The sequence below is a fragment of the Vigna unguiculata genome, chromosome 10 (genome assembly GCF_004118075.2).
Source record: "Vigna unguiculata cultivar IT97K-499-35 chromosome 10, ASM411807v1, whole genome shotgun sequence".
Lineage (NCBI taxonomy): Eukaryota > Viridiplantae > Streptophyta > Magnoliopsida > Fabales > Fabaceae > Vigna > Vigna unguiculata.
The window spans coordinates 17,776,628-17,787,933 of NC_040288.1; positions in this window are offsets into that span (position 1 = coordinate 17,776,628).

Genomic DNA, 11,306 nt, shown 5'->3' on the forward strand with positions numbered 1-11,306 from the left:
AACCATTCTCTTCTTGTAGTTGAAGAACTATATCTTGCTTAACAAATTTACAGCAAATGCAATATTAGATCGAGTATAATTAGCAAGATACATTAGTGTTTGTATGACACTAAGATATGGTGCTTCTAGACCAAGAAGATCTTCATCATTTTCTTGAGGTCTAAAAAGAGTCTTTATCAACATCTAACGACCTCACAACTATTGGAGTGCATAATGGACATGACTTGTCCATTTAGAACATTTTAAGCACCTTAATTATATAAGCTTCTTGACGTATAAAAACACCTTTATTTAAATAATCAATTTCTAATTTCAAATAATACTTTGCCCTTCAAAGATCATTCATCTCAAATTATTTCTTTGAGTAATCAATTGCCTTTGTGAGCTCATTAGGAATTCCAACGACGTTTATGTCATCTACATAAACAATAATTATGGCAAATTCATTATTTGGATCTTTTCATATAAATACAAGACCAAATAGGATCATTTTTATATCCTTCTTTTAATAAGTACTCAATAAGACGGTTATGCCACACACGTCTTGATTTCTTTAATCAATAAAAGAGCATGTTCAATTTTATTGAATAACCCTCTTTAGAATTTGTCTTGTTGGGCAAATAAAATCCTTCAGTGATTTTCATATAAATATGATTCTCAAAAGAATCGTACGAATAGGTTGTAACATCATCCATTAGATGTAAATGCAAACCTTGTTGTGCAACTAGGATAATCAAATATTGCAATGTTGTTGCATCCAATACTAGTGAATATGTTTTTTCACAAATCAATACAAGGTTTTGTGAACAACCTTGAGCAACCAATTGTGCTTTGTATCTAACAATTTCATCATTCTTAATTTGATTTTTGCGCAAAAATCCATATGTACCCAACGGGTTTCATAACTTCAGGTGTGCGAACTATATGTTCAAAAACCTTTCGTTTAGCAAACAAATATAATTATGCTTCTTTGCATATTTTCATTTTGGCTAATCTTTTCTTTGCCGACAATCTTCAATGATCATTACTTATTGATCCTCATTGTCATTCATAGCATTCATCGCTATGTTATAAGTAAAAGTTTCGTCAATGTTAACTTTATTTTGGTTCCATATTATATGATTAATGACATAATTTATTGAGATCTCATCATTTTCAACAATTTTAGGTACTTGAGGTTCTTCTGGAACTGAACCATTAATTATGTCAAATGAATCTTTTGGGATTTCTACCTTTTCGATTAGGTCATTTTGCATTTTAGCTCCCTTTCTCATTCAAGAGTTTTTATATTTGGAACCAATAGGTCTATCACGCTTCAAACGTGTCCACATGAGTTTTTCAACCCTTTTTTTTCCGCATCATAATAACTGATCATGTCAAACAAGGCAATCATTTTGATTTGTAAACTTCTGGTTTACCATGACATGCATTTTAATTGTACTAATAAACTTGTAGTACAAACTATAAGAGAATGTTGATCATTTCTCCAACACACTTTCTTTTTCAACTCAATCATAGAGATATAAAGATATTTCATAGCTTTTTCATTGTTTGTCTCAATATAATATCCATTTAGACAAATATCATTGAAACTTAATAAGTTTCTATTCAACTTCTTGGTAGAAGTATAATAGCTCTTCTAGAGTCTTCAAATATATTTGTAGTACTATAAATAATACTAACATTGATGTCTCGCATTATCAAACAAGAGAAAAATTTATTACTCTTGAGAATTGTATAAGTTGTTGTACTATCAATAAGACACATATCTTTTAGTACTAGTGCAAACATTTGTTTTTCATATAAACGTAAATATCAATATGAGATTTATTTTTTTAACACTCTCATAATCAATGAGGTGATCAATGCTTCCATTTGCTTTAGCAAAGAAAATAATAATATTAAGATGAGTAACATCCATATGGCCATAATCAGAATCACCATCTTCCTAAGCAAAGTATGTTTCTATGTTTTTCTCATTATTTGTAAGATGCTTTGGTGTACAATGAGTACAACTCAAATGGCCTTTACCACCGTAATGATAATATATACTTTCATCTTTTTGTCAATATTTTCACATTTTCCTTTTCCCTTTTTCACATTATTGTGCCACTTCTGATGACAAAATGTCTTTGAAATTTTCTTTATAACCATGTCCATATTCAATATCACGATCACGATCATGAAAATATAAATCAAATGTTGCGGCATTCACTTCTGGGAATGGAGCAGAACCAATTTGGACAGGTTTCTTGATTTTCTATCAAAAGCTCATTGTTTTGTTCAGCCATACAAAGACATGAAATAAATTCATAATATTTATTGCTGCATTCACTTATGGGAATGGAGCAGATTAGGCGGATCTCATGATTTTTCATCAAAAGCTTTATTGCTTTGTCCAGCCAGCCATACATAAGCATGAAATAAATTCACAATATTTGTGAAATCTCTTTTCACAATATTTTTGTCATGTTGCTTGGATGCTTTATTTCTTTATTGAATGGTATCCCAATATCCATTGCATCTAAATATATTTCAACATTTAAAATCCAATATAAGGAATTCTTCCTTGTAATAATATCAAGGGTCACAAATCCAAAATTTTCAACATTTTGTGTGTTTAGAACTAGCACATAAAATAATAATATTAATAATAATAATAATCATAATAATAATAATAATCACCGTCATAATAAAAATAAAAATAATAAGACATGGATGAAAATTAATAAAGTTAAACAATTCTTATAAGACTCGTGAAAATTAAATAATTAAATAATTAATTAATTAATAAATGCGGGTAGGAAGAACATTTTTGGTATTTAATTCTGGTTTGTATGATGTGAAAAAGTACTAGCTCAAATGGTTGAGAGTATTTTATCGTGTGAGAGGACTTGGGTTTAAGTCCTATTTATGTTTTAATTAATTATTATTGTTTTAATAATATGTGTAATTATGTTGTGTAATAATATAATATGTGAATTATATTAGTTAGCAAGAAACATGAATTAGCTTGGTGGTTTAGCATGGATTTGGCATGGTTGTGGGTTCAAACCTTGGAGAATCCAAATTAAACTTTATTGTTTTGCTATTTTTGGTTTTGAATTGAATATGAAAGGGTAGAGGAAAACCCTAGCAGCCAAGGAGGGCTGGAAAACCATCATGAGACAACAAATTAAATGATATTAACCATGGTTTAATTGCATTTTCGTTTTAGACCATTAAACCACATTAAGAGCACTTTTAAGGCTAATTAGAGGGAAGAAAGAGGGTTTTGGTGGGCTGTTATTATGGTTGCAGAAGGGAGAACGAAAATTGAGTGTTTGTGAGGATTGAGAGTGTTGAGAAGAACCAAAGAGGGTCATCGGTGATCAAGGGAGAATTTTCAAAGTTCTAAGCAAAGGAGACCAGGTTAGGGAAGTTTTACGCGTTAAGTTTATATTTAAACCTGATTGGCATGCTAAGTATGGTATGATTACATATGATTTATATATATATTTTTTTTAGAATTTGTGATTCTGAGAAATTTCCAGAATTAGTCTGGTTGGTGGTGAACTGCCGCCAGACTATCTTTTCCTTGCTAGGCCATTTAGGGTTCTTGTAGAGGAATCACTTGCCAAGTATAACCTAAAATAGACAAATTGACCCAGGTTGACCAATCCTTACTAGGGATGTCAACGGGGCGGGTAAGGTACGGGTAGTAGTTCCCTCGTACCCTACCCGCTGAATAAATATTCGCCCCGTACCCGTACCCATATCCGTCGGGTATCCGTTATACGGGTACCCGTCTATTTTTTTCATATCGGCGGGTATCCACGGGTACCCGCGGGTATTTACAAAAATATTTAAAAAAATAATTATTTAACCATAATTATTGTTTGGATCAACAAGTCTCCTTTCTCTGATTGATTCTTGAAAAACAAACAAATAAACAATCACTACCAATTTATATTGTAGTTTATTTTTGAATAAAATATTAAAGAAATTACTAACTTCATCAATGTCCACCTCTTGCAACATTGTATAAAGTTTCATGTTGTCCAATTTTAATCTAGAAGAGCCTTAAAACATAAGGAGTTCAGTAAAAATTTCTAACAATCACTTAATTAAAATATATAAGTAAAAGTGTTAATTTCATTACCTTCCATGTTGGTCCATAACAAGTCTTAGAGACACATCAATGCCTCCACAGTATATGGAAGTAATTTACTCATTTGTGGGGTAAGAATCTGACCACCATTATTGAATGAAGACTCATAATATTTTTACTAATATATATATATATATATATATATATATAATTTTTCTGAATTAAAGTTTTTACTAATATAATGAAGACTCATAATGTTTTGACTCATTTGTGGGGTAATAATTTTTCTGAATTAAAGTTTAGCGGGTACGGGTATCCACGGGTACAGATACTATGATACCCGTACCCGCCCCGTTAACATGCGGGTATCAAAAATACCCATACCCACGGGTAGCGGGTATCCATTTTTAATATCCATTTTCTATCCGTTGCGGGTTTTATCCGCGGATACCCGCGGGTACGGATTTTTTTGACATCCCTAATCCTTACTCAGAGTTGGCTGGTTGACCAGTCTGACTTTTTTTGGACTATCCATTGAGAAGTGGACATGTGGCAACGCTTTCTTTTTTTTCCAGAATTAGGGTTTCCTCATGGCAGCAAGCTGCCGTAGGGGGTTTGCGATGACACAGAATGCGCTTCTGACGAGGCTCACGATGACAATGTGGTGGTGTTCTGGTTTGAACTGATGTAGATCTGTGACGATTAGAACTCACGTGCAGATGCGTGAATGGCTTCGTCTCTTCGTATGCGTAATGGCATTGTGAGAGGGAGGATAGATTCGTGTTGGTGGAGATGCAGGTGCGAACTCGTGGTGGCTTCCATGGCGAACTCGTGGTGCAAGTGTGGTCGTTTCAAGTGGTGGCGGCGTCGAGCACGGTGGTTCGATGCGTGAAGATAGAGTTGTGGTTCTGGCATCGGGTATGGCAGATCACGTGAGAGGATGCAGAGGTGTTGGTACACGTGCTGCCGGAGATGCGGGACTGTCCGGCGAGCTCGAGTGGTTCGTCAATGGAGGTTCCGGCAGTGTGACGAAATGGAGAAGACGATGCGTGATGGAGGATGACGGCGCGACGTAGAAGACGGTGGCGCGAGGGGTTATCAGAGGTTGGTGCCGGAGATGTTGTGCGAGCAGGTGGTGGCTGGCACGGAGGAGGATGGCCGACAGAGGTGCGGTGACGGCTGGAGTCGGGGGTGGCGGCTGCGGCTGCGGCTGCGGCTGCGGCATGGAGTGGGTTGGTGCGAAAGAGAGAGAAAGAGAGATTAGGGTTAGGGTTTGTGTTGGGAAGGAGACGATGACGTGGCAAACATTGATGGGTGATTTGAGTTAGTGGAGGATTGATGATGTGACAATCTGTCATTGGTTAACTTAGTAAGCGGAGGATTGCCACGTGGCAAAATCTGGTGGACTAGAGTTTAAGTGACATTAGGGGTGCAGCTTAGTAAAAAGGAGGGGTGCAGAACAGAAATGAATTTCTATTACAAAAGGGGTGTAAACCTGAAAACAGGGGGTGCAACTAGCTCCAGAAATGTTTTATTTTAAAAAATAGATATTCCAATTGGAAAAAGGGGGTGTAAACTTGAGAATTGGGGGTGCATTTAGTACCTGAACTATTTCTCTCTAAAATTCCTATTCAGGAACTTAATTTATGAATTAAAATATTCATTATTTACACTCTTAAGGACCCAAATTAGATTATTGTTGCAATAGTAAACTCAATAATATCCAATAATATAGTATGCGACTAAATACAATTTTTAAGCGCGAAAATAATATTAAATTCCCAAAATTTAAGTATTGAATGTGAGCGAAGGTTCCACTCATCATACCTTCCAAGCGGTTTGGAAGTGGGCAGTGCTTGGCGGTACGTGTCCCCCGCCAGGCGATTTTACTGCAGCATTATTGGTGTGATTGTGTGATATATATAACTATGCAATATTTATATTTATTTATATATGTGTAATTTGTTAGCTCACCCTATCTGCTTGTGTTTGGCGATGATCGTGTACGCGGTACACGGGAGCAGATCTTATTGCAGGTGGATCTGGTGAGGCCTAGAGACGGAGCGGGGCTAGTTTTGGGAGAAGATTTTATCAGAATCTTTATGAAGTTTTTATGCTTTCAAATAATTTGTAATTATGAATATTTTGGACTTTTGGATAATTACAATGTTATTTATACTTATGAAATTTTGGTTTATTGTGAAAGTAATAAAAGTTTTTAATTTTCCCGCATTTTGGGAATATCAGTTATAATAAATGAATTTTTATTATTTACTTCATTATTTTATTATTTAAATTCGTAATATCCAGTCGGGATGTCACAATTCTTATCACAAGAGGAAGAATATAAGATAAAATTATAAATTGAGAAATGATTAGAAAGAGCCTGGATTGAGACACGCAAAGCATTGTGGTTAGAGAGAGAAAGCTTCTACTAGTCCTCAATTGGTTGGAGCACCAATAAAGCGAATAACATAGAGAATGACGACAAATAATATAGAAGAGAAGAGACAAGAGAGAATAAAGAATGAGAGAATAGGGAGCAACTCATTTGTGTCTTATTATTGATAGGAAGAATCCTATTTATAGATGCAACATGTATTCCACAAAGGAAACAACGTAGTCAATACAAATATTTACATAAAGAGTAATGAATCATATGAGTAAATGTATCAAATCAATAGACAATCATTAATTCATAACAATAATGACACATCTTAAATTAATTTACTGCTGGATTGTGTTTCAATTACTTGTCATTTTTATTTGTTTTATTGTTAATGTATATCTTTATATATAATTATGGATTACTATAGTTGACATTAGCCTAGCATTAATATTAATATTTATAGCATAAATATTATTATTATTGGTATCATTATTATTTTTGTTGTTATTATTACTATTCATAATGGTGTTATTATTATAAGTGTGCTTTTCTTTAATTATAGAAAAAGTTGTTATACTAAATACTTTTGCTAAATAGAGTTTTAATCTTTTAAAATTTTTATAATTTATAATTTATATTAATATTATTATTAGTATTTTTAATGATTAAATAAATATAATAACAATTATATTATTATTCTAAAAAAATTTTAAAAAAAAATGTTCGCACAGATAATAGGCTATTATAATTATTTCGTAAAATCAATTAACTATATTATATTGTGATATCAATTCTATTTATTATATTTAAAACTGAAATTATTATTGCATCACTTAGATTTACTATTTCATTACTTTAATAATAACATTTACAACAATATAACTTAATTTTTATAATATTTTATTACATAATACTCTCACTATTTTATTATTTTAATATACAAAATAAAACAAATGCGCCGACGGGTCAGTATACTAGTTGAATATTAGAAACCTAACTCTGACACGTGGCATGATACTAGTTGGTACCCATATTGAATATTGTAATTTAAATCATTAACACCTACAAATTAGGTTTGAATTATTGATTATAATTGAATAATTTAATATGTAAATTTAATAATTATTTTAACTTATCTAATTAAAAACATTAACTAATCAATTAAAAGTTAAAATAATATTTTATTTGATTAAATGTGACTTTAATAATAATTTATATGTATATATAAACAAATTTAAAAAATAAAACAAATTAAAATAAAGGGACCAAATTGAGACTAAGAAAATGACACCTGGCATAATACTGACACGTGTCACTGTCACTGCCACGTGGCATGATGACATCTTGACACGTGGCAATTTTTTATTTTTTAAAAAAAATTCAAAAAAAAAATTTAAAATAAAAAAAATTCAAAAAAAAAAATCAAAAAATCGAGGAACTGACACGTGGCACTCCCTCTAACGGTGTCAACCTTGACTTAACGGAAAGGGCAAACGTGAGACGTTTCAACAAAAAAAGGGACTATTTTGAGACTTTTAAAAATATGGGTACCATTTTGAGATTTTGACTCTAAAATGGGGACCAAAGGCATAATTAAACCTTTTTTTAAAAAAAACAAAAAAATAGACGGGCCAAATCGGCCCGTTAGCCCGGTCTATACGGGACGGGTTGTGATTATTGACCCATTTTTGTTTGACGGGCCAGGTCAGCCCGGCCCGTTTTTTGACGGGTCACATACGGGCCGGGCCAAAACGGGTCGGGCTGGCCCGTTTGCCACTCCTAAAATCAGCCTCATGCTTTTGGCAAAGATACAAACAGAATATACATGGAATGGGAAACTAGCATGTAAGAACAAGAGCAGAACCGTTTGAAAAGAAAAAAACTTTCGAGCACAAGAGACCAACTCACTCGCAGAAGAGTGGGGGGAGAGTTTTCGAAAAGCCAGTTCATAATACACAACAGGGGTATCGCAACTGGAATCGCGACGGGAAACAAACCAAAAAAGAAAACGAGTTTAAAAAGAGATTGGAGTTTCCACCATAGTTATTTTTGGAAAACTATGGAAAATCATAAAAATAAAGCAAGTCTGCAAAAAACCAAATTTTTGGATCCGGGAGTCAGTTATGCGTAGGGAAGGTGTTAGCACCCTACAGCGCCCGCCCAAAGGCGGTACCTTTAATTAAAAATGCAAAGAAGATGTGGTTTTCAAAATATTAATTTTTCCCAAAAATAATGACACAAATAATACTAAAAAGAAACAAAAATATATTTTTTGATTTTTGGGCCCGACAAGGATTGACCTTGGTCCTACGTATTCTCATTAAAGATGAGAAATCAGGGTTACGTAGTTCTTTAGAAAAACGATTTGGAAAACTATTTGAAAAAAAAAGATTTAAATTTTTTGGAGGTGAACCTGACAAGGACTGGCCTTGCTCCTACGTATCTCACGGTGGAGAATCAAGGATCACGTAGTTCTAAGAAAGACTCTTTTTTAAAATGTTGATTTTTTTATATTTTGAAAATTTTGTATTTTTTTTGGTGTTTTTTTTGAATTACTTGAAAATATGTGTCATACGACGCAAGCGGTCGGATAGACACTAAAAGAAAGAAAACTAATTTTGGTATTTTTGAAAATGAGTGTCACACGGTGCGGACAACCGAACAGACACAATAAAGCAAAAAAAGAATATTTTTCATTTTTTAAATTTTTCTATTTTTTGTAATTTTTTATAATTTAAAATATTTTGATTTTCTCTTTTTTAGGAAAAGAAAAGAAAAGAAAAACTAATAACAAAAAGATAAAAGTAAAAAAAAACAACAATAGTAGGGTGCATGAGTAATGTGGGAGGTGCAACGAGTAATGCATAAACACAAGCCCAAAAATGAGAAACAAAGACATAGGGGGTGCGAGTTATAAGATATGGGAGGTGCACACAGTAAGCAAGCAGGGTGCGTGAAGTAAATGTGAGAGTGCATGAAGTAATCATGAAACAAGTGTGGCAGGGGTGCGAGGTTAGTAAATATCAGGGAGTACTCGTAGCATAAAATTAAAACAGGAGTGCGAGATAAAGAAAAAAAAGGGTGTGTAGAGTAAAATGTGAAACAAGTGTGGCAGGGGTGCGAGGTTAGCAATTCTGGAGGTGTATGAAGTGAAAACAGGGGTGGAGAGGTTAAGATGGGGTGCAACAAAGAAAATATAAAACATACCCAAAAGTGACAATAAAAATGCAGAGGGAGTGGGGGTCAGTAAATATGGGGTGCAGTAAGTAACCAGTGAAGAGCAGTGGTGTTTGCAAGCAATAAAGCCCAAAACGAAAATGCAAAGCAAAAGGAGTGGGAATAGCATGCAGGGGGTGTATAAATGAAATGGAAACAACACACAAAAGAGGGGTGCAAGATTGAAAGCGGGGTGCGTGAAGCAAAGGCGTCTGAACCCAATCTCGGCCCAAATGAAAGAAATGTGAAACCCTAATTAACTAAACCTCACGACAACCCTTTTCCTTCTCCAATGTCTCCAGCCATCGAGCCATCAAGACTCCAGCCGCAGGTGCCACTGTTGTAAGTTCCACGGCCGGCGAGACGCGTCGTCGTCGACGCCAGCCATCACCGAAAGCATCGCCGGCGAGAACCCAACTCCTTGAATCTTCCCTGTTCTCGTTTTTCTCCTGCGCACGAGGTAGGCCGGTTCTCAGAATCCTGTCGTTGCACACCACGCCGCTCCAACCTCGCGTTTGCCAGCTCAGACCGCCCCGACCTGGACTGCCGCCACGGCGCCGTTGCCGCTTGCAGAGAGCACTACCGGAGATACCAATTGCCGCGAAGTTCTTCTTGCGTCGAAGTGGCTCACTTAAACACGAAACCTTATGGCCGTCGCGACCAAGACCACCATCGTTGCCGCCGACGATTTTCCTTTCCTCTCTATTTTTGTTGTCCCGTGTTGGATGCGCGGGAATTGTGGAAGATTAGACGTGAATGTTTGGGTGCTGGAATGAGGGTAATGAGTAGGGGTGGCAAAACGGGCTGGGCCCAACGGGCTAGCCCGTCAGCCCGTGCTAAAAGGAACGGGCTGGGTTGAAGATTTCAACCCGTCAGCCCGTTCTGGCCCGTCCCGTCCAGCCCGTCAACTTGACGGGCCAAAGTACGGGCTGGCCCGTCCTGGCCCGTTGGCCCGTTTTAAAAAAATAAAATAAAATAAAAATAATTAAAAAGATTAACTTTTTAGATTATATATTTTAAATGTAGAAATATATAATAGTATTGTAATTTAAATCATCAACACCTACAAATTAAGTTTGAATTATTAGTTATAATTGAATAATTTAATATGTAAATTTAATAATTATTTTAACTTATCTAATTAAAAACATTAACTAATCAATTAAAATTTAAAATAATATTTTATTTGATTAAATATGACTTTAATAATAATTTATATGTATATATAAACAAATTTAAAAAATAAAACAAATTAAAAAATTTGAAAACTAATTAAAAAAATTAAAAAAATTAAAAAAAAACTAGACGGGCCAGCCCGGCCCGGCCCGTTAGCCCGTCCTATACGGGACGGGTTGTGATTATTGGCCCGTTTCTATTTGACGGGCTGGCCCGTCCCGGCCCGTTTTTTGACGGGCCACATACGGGCCGGGCCAAAACGGGCCGGGCTGGCCCGTTTGCCACCCCTAGTAATGAGGGTTCTGGATCTTTGTTTTTTTTATTATTTTGGTGCAGGTAGAAGATGAAGATGATTGGGTTATGTTCGTGTGTTGGTATGGTGTTCGTGTTGAGTGCGGCGGGATTGGAATGGGATGGTGCGAGATTGGAATGGAA